This window comes from Octopus bimaculoides, chromosome 11, assembly GCF_046866305.1.
Source record: "Octopus bimaculoides isolate indiv1 chromosome 11, ASM4686630v1, whole genome shotgun sequence".
Taxonomy (NCBI): domain Eukaryota; kingdom Metazoa; phylum Mollusca; class Cephalopoda; order Octopoda; family Octopodidae; genus Octopus; species Octopus bimaculoides.
Window position 1 is genome coordinate 33,315,541 of NC_142938.1, and position 10,173 is coordinate 33,325,713.

The 10,173-nt window shown below is 41.6% G+C and overlaps 1 protein-coding gene across 3 annotated transcripts in view; it reads right to left on the reverse strand.

Annotated features, from left to right (window-relative positions):
- LOC106871767 (vacuolar protein sorting-associated protein 54) overlaps positions 1 to 10,173 on the reverse strand; it is a 484,461-nt gene that overhangs the window by 369,662 nt on the left and 104,626 nt on the right. The window lies entirely within an intron of this gene.

The following is a 10,173-nucleotide window of genomic DNA, read 5'->3' on the forward strand; positions in this document are numbered from 1 at the left end:
CTTCCCTCTACTGTTCTTCGCCTCTCCCTGTCACTACTATCTCTCTCTCTCTCTCTCTCTATCTCTCGTTGCTCGTCCTTCGCCTCTCCCCGTCACTACTATTATCTCTCTCCCTCTCTACCTCTCGTTGCTCACTTATATTCTACTTCCTCCTGTTCTTCTCCCTCTGCTACTCTTTCTCCCTACCCCTTGCTGGTCACATTTATTGCCATTTATTTTCGGTCTCTGACCACCTAAGCTTCGGACGCACTTCTTCGCCTCTCCTGTTCGTGCTTCACAGAGTTCGATATACACACACTTCTCCACGTCTGGCTGTACAGCCTTTTTGTTTGTTTATTTCACCGTTTCGTTTTCCTGTCTTGTTTTCCGTCCGCCACTATCCTCCATGAAAGAAATTTAATTTGTGTTCGCGGGAAGAGTCATTTAACGATGCATCCTGCCCTAACTCTTTGAAACGCCAGTGTTTTAATGGTGGCAGCTGATGAAGGATATGTTCTCTATGTGGCCTGCTTGTTTTTTGTACCTTGTTTATCATTTTGTCTGTGTTTTTTTGCAACGTCATGCACCCAGATATGTATCTATATGTACATGTAGATGAGGGGTCTATGTGGAAATTATTTCTTCAGGAGTTGTTGATACAACAACAATAATATGCCAATTTTCTAAACTTTGTGATGAGGTACTCCGTTATTTTTTCCTATGGAGAAGATTAAGTCCTTCTAGTAGTGGGTATTAAGAATTCTGCTGCTGTCCAATTAGATGAGAGGAATTAGCAGTAAAAATTACCCCTCACCAAATAACAGCAGAATTCTTAATACCCACTACTAGAAGGACTTTATCTTCTCCATAGGAAAAAATAACGGAGTACTTCATCACAAAGTTTAAAAAGTTGGCATATTATTATTATTATCGTTGTTGTTATTATTATTATTATTATTGTATCAACAACTCCTCAAGAACTAATTTCCACATAGACCCCTCCACCACATACAGAACTGACACGCACGCACCCAACAAATTTTAACATATAAACAGCTTTCGAAATGCAACGAATAACGTTCATGCCAGGGATCATGAATGTATGGGAATATTTATATATACATATATGTATAAACATAATTAAGGGATCAGCAACAGTTGCTTCACCACATACCGAAGTTCAGAAATAGCAGCTAAAATGCTGAGACTCCAACAGATAGCATTACTTGTAACTCACAAAGGCAAAACAAGAAGAAAAAACAACGAAAACTAACCAGTCGAAGTTAATCAAAGACGCGTTTCTGGCTTAGGAGCGATAAACACTCCATTTCCTCATCAGTATGATATTGCAGTTGCAAATTCGACGGTGCTAGCAATTGTGCATGCATGACCGAGTGAACATCATGCGGTATTGCTTGTGATGCACATGGTAATTTCTTGAGGAGGGATAATGGACTGGCTGGCCTATGTAGGTTCGGAGGTGTTTTCAAGTTGTGCCGATGCATGATGTTCACTCGGTCATGCATGCACAATTGCTAGCACCGTCGAATTTGCAACTGCAATATCATACTGATGAGGAAATGGAGTGTTTATCGCTCCTAAGCCAGAAACGCGTCTATGATTAATTTCGACTGGTTAGTTTTCGTTGTTTTTTCTTCTTGTTTTGCCTTTGTGAGTTACAAGTAATGCTATCTGTTGGAGTCTCAGCATTTTAGCTGCTATTTCTGAACTTCGGTATGTGGTGAAGCAACTGTTGCTGATCCCTTAATTATGTTTATAAATGTATAAGAACTTTTAAATAAGTTCTCCACCGATAATGGTGTTTACATACTGAAGGGCTTGGTAAAAATTATTAATTGTTAATTTATTTATAAATTAATAAACTGATAAACCTTTACCCTTTTAATTGTAATATGCATATATGTATGTATGTGTGAGGGGATAGATATATATATCTGTATGTTCCCCTCACATGTGGTGACAGTGACTATTGACTATTTTGGTATGCATGTGCAGCCATCTGTGTATGTGCATCTGAGCACACATATATGTACTCATCTAGCTATGTTTTTGTATCCATGTATACTGTGTATGGTAATGTATACATGCATAGGCATGTATATTGGAGTTTTTATAACTATTTCTATGGTTTTATATACTTTTTGTAGGCTTTTTTATGTGCCTTATATTTTTATATTTTCATTTTTTACTTTTATTCTTATTTTATATTTGCATTGAATTTTGTAAATCTCTGAAGAGGCCTAGCGAATCATGCATGTACCCCCATTACACCATTTTCATCTATTAATTACTCCAGCGTACAGGAGCTATAGGGACAGAATGGGGCATGCCGACGCTAGGCCGAAACAGCTGTAAGATTTTGTCCCTTCTCCAATTGCTAAATGTCCTTTAAATTTGAAATTTTAATTGTTGATATGACATGGTATGTCATAAGTGTCTGCATATTGTGTTTTTTGTCAATTTAGTTATAAAATAAACAGATTAATCAACGGAATACAGTGTCTGCAAGTTGATGGGTACCTCATATTCCACTCCATTTTCTTATTGCTATATAAATTTAGGGTAAAATAACCCCCCTTTTACCCGCACCCACTAATTGCACTTGGTATAACACTAGTGTAACAATAATTAGGTACCCTCCCAGCAGTATATTGGATAGATACTATCCCTTTGTGAGTTGGATCCTCAACCCCTAACTCTCTTGGAGTATATATATATATATATATATATATATGATCTTTCTTTCTTGGCCTGACTGCTCTTAGCTTAGACTGGGGGGGGAGGCAACCAGATCGAACTGTCTCAAGTGTAACTGCCCAAAACAGTAAGGAGTTCTGGTAAACTTGACAAGAGGAAAGAAGGACATGAATGACCCGTCTTTTTTTTCCTGTACTTCTAATTGTTGTTTCTCCCATCCACCTTTGCATTGTCTATCTGTCCAATGTTTTATTGTCCTGTATTGTGTTTTTGTTCCATATTTTTATATTTATATATACATATAGCAGCATACGTACACACTTGTGCTCACCATTATAGTAGGTATCTATCTAAATTTTGTACAACTCTTACTCTATCTTTTAGACCCCCTCATACTTTCTTCCTCTTTTTCTTCTCTCGCTGCCCCCTCTCTCTCACATTTCTTTAACTCCCACCTTTTCCTCTTGTTCTCTTGTTTATCTTCCCTGTACATTTCCCGTTGTCTCTGATTTTTATCTAATCCTTCAATCCTGTTTCCCCCCACTTCTCTCCTCCTTCCATTCTTTCTTGGCCTGACTGCCGACCATCAACACCTCTTATGTCCATGCCTTTAGGCTTTCACTTCATACACACCAGCTCAATTTGATTTGTTCTCAGTCAAAAGACACCTGTTGTTATTTTCTTGCTGTTTGTATTCGTAATTGTGTACCATGTTCTACGTTTTTTTGTCTTTGTTGCCGTACACATTTGCTAGCTTTCTTACAAAGAAATCTAATGCTCTTAGCTTAGACATTTTTGGGGGCAACCAGATCGAACTGTCTCAAGTGTAACTGCCTGAAACAGTAAGGACTACTGGTAAACTTGACTGAGGATAGAAGGCCATGAATAACCCATCTCTTTTTCCTGTCCTTCTAATTGTTATTTCTCCTGTTCGCCTTTGCATCGTCTATCTGTTCGAATGTTTTATTTTCCTCTATTGCGTTTTTGTTCCATTTTTTATATTTATATATATATATATATAATGTACTGTTCCATGATAGAAAATTCAACAAAAAATTCTCACTTGGCTTGACAGGTCAACATAAGCACAGTATGTCGCCAAGAGTCCATGAGGCCCAAAGCTCGAACAGTGCTTTTTAGGCACCACTGGTACAGGTGCCAGTCAGACAGCACTGGCATCGGCCACAACTATGGCTTCACTCAGTTCGACAGGTCTTCACAGCATATTGCCCAATGATTGAAGGGTGCTTTTAACGGACCAGTTACACAACACTCACATCAGCCATGACAACAATCTCACTTGGCTTGATGTCACTGCCTCCATGAGGCCCTACGCACGAACGGTACTTTTTACATGCTGGTGAGATGGCACTGACATCAGCTACGACTACAATTTCACTCGGTTTGACAGGTCTTCAAAAGCACAACTTATTGCCCAATGATTGAAGGGTGCTTTTAATGGGTCAGTTACATGACACTGGCATCAACCAGCACTACCATCTCACTTGGCTCAATTGGTTTTCTCAAGTATGGCATATCTCCAAAGGTCTCAGTTGCTTGATATAGTCTCTGTGAGGCTCAACATTCAAAGATCGTGTTTCACCACCTCATCCTATGTCTTCCTAGGTCTACCTCTTCCACAGGTTCCCTGCACCGTTTGAGTGCTACACTTCTTCACACAGCTCTCCTCATCCATATGCATCACATGACCATACCAGCACAGTCATGTAGCATGTCTGTTCACACACAGGCATCATACAGTTTGCATTTCACTCTGAGGGAGAGGCCCTTCCTTACCAGCAGAAGTAGAAGCTCTTTGAACTTTGCCCAGCCTATTCTTATTCTAGCGGCTATGTTCTCAAAGCATCCACCTCCATTACTGACTTGGTCACCTAGGTAATGGAAACTATTGGTATGTGATTGAATCTATTTTCTGTACATTTTTGGTGGTCATCAGCATAGAGGAGCTCCCAGGGGCAGCCTGCCTTGAATTCCTCTGTTATTGCTTGGAAGACTATGATGAACAAAAGGGGGCTGAGAACTGATCCTTGGTGAACCCCTATTTGTACTCTGAATTCTTCGTTAGACTCATTGCCAACTCTCTCCCTAATTAGTTGGGCTATGACCCTCTCCGTGACCTTCATTACCTGATGCAACAACTTGATACCTCTGTAATTATTTGTGTCTAAAGCGTCACCTTTACTTTTGTAGCAGTTGACTATGGTGCTGCTACACCAGTCATTGGGTATGACTCCTTTGTGTATCACCTAGTTAACTATATGAGTGACTAGACCATAGCCTACACTGCGAGATATTTTAAGCATCTCAGCAGTGATTCCTGACAGGCTGGAGGCTTTCCCTGTGTTCATATCCTTAATTGCTTTATCAACCAAGGTACTGTCAATTTGGATAGCTGGTCCATCAGTTGCATCGACTTTTGGTAGACTCTTTCTCCCATTCATTCTCTTCATTTAGCAACATTTCATAGTGGTGTCTCCAAGTCTCTTTCTTTGCAGCATCATTAAATGCAAGTAAGCCATCATTTATGTGGACACATTTCTCTCCTATGATATTGCAATTTTCTGTCACACACTTTCTTGCAATTTGAAACACTTCAAGTCTCTGGTCCTGATGACACAGAACATTGGCAAATATCTTCTCTTCTGCTTCCCCACTGGCTAAGTAAACCTGTCTCCTAACTTTCCTTCTGGCTATCTGATACACTTCCCTGCTACAACCACACTTCCAGTCCTTCCAGGCCTGTTTCTTGTCCCTAACAGCCCTGTCAGCTACATTGTTCCACCAGCATGTCACCTTAGGCTGAGAGGCGACTTTGCACCAGCCACAGATTAGGTCAGTAGCCCTCAACAGGTTGTCCTGTAGGAACCTCCAGTTGTCCTCCACGTTATGTGATGCTATATCCTCCTCTACCAGGAAGCCCTCTCTTATAGCCGATATCCTCTCCCTTATATACGAAATCTTTCCTCTTATTTTGTTCAAGGCTCTACTTCTGCACCAACAGGAAGCTTCTCTTCTGTACCAGAAGAATCAGTTCTCAGCCCCCTCTTGTTCATCATAGTCCGCCAAGCAATAACAGAGGAATTTAAGACAGGCTGCTCCTGGGATCTCCGGAAAACTACAAGTAGTCAATAGCTTCCATTACCTAGGTGACCAAGTCAGTAGTGGGGATGGATGCTCTGAGAGCATAGCCACTAGAATAAGAATAGGCTGGTACAGGAAGCTTCTCCTCTGTACCAGAAGACTCTCTCAATTTAAACTTTGACTCATTTATTTATATTAACAGCACTTGTAATACACTCGCTCCCAACAGGGGTAGCAAATTCTGAACATGATTGAATGATGATAGATTAAAATGTGACCAACCCTTATGACATGTCTGTTATCAAACGCTCTTTGAAACCTTCTCTTCAGATGTTGAATAGCAAATACATCCCCACTTCCCATGTCCTTTTCCAAGTTTACAGAGCTGGCACTGGTGATGTAGGCACATTAAAAGGTAGGTCTGGCAAGATTGTTGAGATGCTTGAAAGGAGGTATGTTGATGCATATTGCATTCAAGAGATAAGGTAGAGGGGAGCTTCAGCCAGGTTCCTCATAAGCAAGACATAGATATAAACTCTTCTGCAAAGGTAACAGTGATGGTGTAGGTGGCGTGAGCATACTTCTTGCAGAGAAATGGGTTGATAAGGTCATAGAGGTAGTCAGAGTGTGCAATAGTAGAGTTCAGGCTAGTTTTGCAGAATAGTACAGCAACAATTACCTCTGCCTATGCACCCCCAAGGGGATCTACCAAATGAACAAAAGGACCGCTTTATGATATCCTTCTGCTGGCTGCCTTAACAACAAATGACAATGATCTCATCTTTGTGGCTGGGGATTTCAATGGACATGCTAGGCAGCAGCCAGGTATCTTCCATGGTGTACATGGGGCCATGGAATTGGTTCCTGAAATGAAGAGGAAGCAAGGCTACTGGAGTTCTGTGATGCAAATAACCTATCAATTTGCAACACCAACTTCAGGTAACCAGACAGTCACCTGATAACCTATTGATCGGGTGACCATGCTAGCCAGATTATCACCCAACACCGAGATACAGGGTTGCTCTTAAGTGCAAAGACCTTCCCTGGAGAAGAATGTACCCCCGCCCCAGTAAAGGCTAGTCATTAGCGACCTTAGACTTCAACTGGAAAAGAAGGATCTGGAAGTTTAAGTATCCTCTATATGGTAAGAGATTTAGAGACATCCTAATTGAGAAATTTGATGAGAAGAAGAAACTACAGACTTGTAACATAGAGGGTGACTGGGAATTCCTATGGGACAGCTTGCTGAGTGCCGCTGACCAAATCTGTAGCTGGTGCAAAGTTCCCTCCAGACTTAGGGTGACGTGGTAGTGGATGATGCTGTAGACAAGGCCATTAGAACAAAGAAATAGGCCCAGAAGGACTGGAAGTGTGGGGGTAGCAGGGAATTGCATCACATAGCCAGAAGGGAAGCTAGGAGACAGGTATATTTAGCCAGGGATATAGCAGAAAAGAAGTTTGCCAATGTTCTGCAATGGGAGGACGAGACTTGAAGTGTTTCAGATTGCAAGACAATGTGTGAGAGAAAATCATGAAGTCATAGGAAAGAAATGTGTCCACATGGGTAATGGTTCACTTGCATTTAATGATTCTGCAAAGAAAGAGGCTTGGAAATGCCATTTTTGAAAGGCTGTTAAATGTGGAGAATGAATGGGACAAAGAGTGGTTGCCAAACGTTGACCCAACTTAGGGACCAGCTATCTGAATCAACAGTAGCATGGAAGATAAATCAATTAAGGATATGAAGACAAGTAAAGCCCCAGGAATCACTGCTGAGATGCTTAAAACATTTCACAGAGAAGGATATAGTCTAGTCACCTGCATAGTTCATCAGGTTATCCATGAGCGAGTCATATCCAACGATTGGTGTAACAGCACTATAATCAACTGCTGAAAACACAAAGGTGATGCATCATCTTTTAATGTCCATTGTCCATGCTGGCATAGGCTTGACGTTTTGACCAGGGCTGGCAATCTGAGGGGCTGCACAGACACCAGTCTGATTTGGTATGGTTTCTACAACTGGATACCTTCCTAATGCCAACCACTCCAAGAGTGCAATAGGTGCTTTTACATGCCACCAGTTGTGTAACACCGATATCTGCTACAAGCACTTGGCTTGATCGGTTTTCTACTCAAGCATAGCATATTGCCGAAGGTCTTGATTATTTCTCATTGCTTCCATGAGGCTCAAAAGGTGCTTTTTATGTACCACCAGCATGGGTGCCATTTATGTGGCACCAGCATCGGCCACATTGCCTTTGTGAATCCCAACGCTTCAAAGGTGCTTTTTAAAGGCCACCAGCACAGGTGCTAGTTACATGACTACAATTTTACATGGTTTGACAGGTCTTCTCAAGCATGGCATATTGCCAAAGGTCTCGGTCACTAGTCATTGCTTCTGTGAGGCTCAACATTTGAAGATCATGCTTCACCACCTCACCCCATGTCTTCCTGAGTCTACCTCTTCCACAGGTCCCCTCCACAGTTACATACTGGCACTTCTTTACACAGCTGTCCTCATCCATACACATCACGTGACCATACCACTGCAGTTGTCTCTCTTGGCCACCACATCTGATACTTCTTTAGCCCAACTTTTCTCTCAAGATGCTTATACTCTGTCGTACATGCATACTGACATTGCACATCCAGCAAAGCAAGCTAACTTCATTTCTTTCAAGCCTATGCATGTCCTCAGCAGTCACAGCCCATGTTTCACTGCCATGTAGCATGGCTATTCACAGACAAGTATCATACAATCTACCTTTCACTCTGAGGGAGAGGCCATCTGTTGCAAAACAGAAGTAGGAGCTCTCTGAACTTTGCCCAGCCTAATCTCATTTTTGATGCTACACTCTCAGAGCATCCACCTCTGCTACTGATTTGGTCACCTAGATAACAGAAGCTATCAACTACATCTGGCTTAACCCCCTAGCATTTGATGGAGTCTATTTTCTGTTATTTCCAGAGTTTATTGTACCGTGCACCTTCACACACACACAAACTATTTCTTCAGTTAACATTCCTCTGATATTGCTGCACCACTTATGCATCCATAGCTTGCACCAGGTGCATCTTATGGAATTTCTACCTGTGCTTTTCCTACAGATCAAGCAGAGCCATCTACCTGCAGGGATCTGTGATTTGTCTGCTTTCCTACTTACAAAGATTTTGGTTTTGCTAGGTCAACTACTTCTAGTTTCTCCCCCTGGTGTATGATGGAATCTGCTTTCTGAGCATTTGTTGTGTTTATTGTTCCCGTGCATCTGCTGCATACGAAGGCTATCTTCTCAGTTAATCTTCCTTTGATGTTGCTGCACTTCTTATGTGTCCATAGCTTACGATGGATACGTCTTATCGAGTGTCTACCTATACCTTTTCTACTCATCGAGCAGAGCCACCTACCTGAGGTGGTGTGTGATGTGTTCGCCTTCCTACTTCCTAGAAATTTGGTCTTTGATACATTGACTCTAAGGCCTTTTGATTCTAAACCTTGCTTCCACACTCGAAATTTTTTCTCTAGTTATGGTAGTGATTCTGCTATGAGGGCCAGGTCATCAGCACAGAGGCAACCCATCTTGAATTCCTTTCTTATTACCTGGAGGACTATGATGAATAAAGGGGGACTGAGGGCTGAACTTTGGTGGACCCTACTTCTACCTGGAATTCTTCACTATACTAACTGCCAATCCTAACCTTAGTAAGGGCCTCTCTGTATAGGGCCTGTACAGCCCTTATTAATCCTTCATCAATACATATATTGTATATATATATATATATATATATATATATATATATATATATATATATATGTATATATATATATTTATTTATTATTCATTATTATTTATGAGTTTCAGCCAAGTGGCTGTGGTCATGCTGGAGCACCACCGTGACTTTCCATCTTTATGCTGTGCTCTCTTCACGTTCCTTGCATGGCTCTTCTCCTCCGATGGCACATCTGGTGCATAAGAGAATTTGACATTGCTGCCCTAAACTGTGTCTCATTTCCAGCCATTGGTTCGTCTGGTATCGTGGAGAGGAAAGCGTCGAGTTTTGTCTCGAAGACCTCTATATCCATGTTTTGCAGGTCTCTCAAATGTTTTGGCAGAGCATTGAAGAGCTGAGGTCCTCTGAAACTGAGGCTGCTGCAGTATCTTGTTCTTATGTGAGATGCAGTAGACGGCACCTTTGGCACCATGCAGTGGCGACCCGTGAGGGCATTCCTGTAGTACTTGATGCCAAAGATTGGCACCAGTCCTTCCAGTATTTTCCATATGTAAATTATTACATATCTCTCCCGCCTGCGTTCCAGGGAGTAGAGACCTACTGCCTGCAGTTGCTCCCTGTAGTTCATCTGCTGGACTGTGG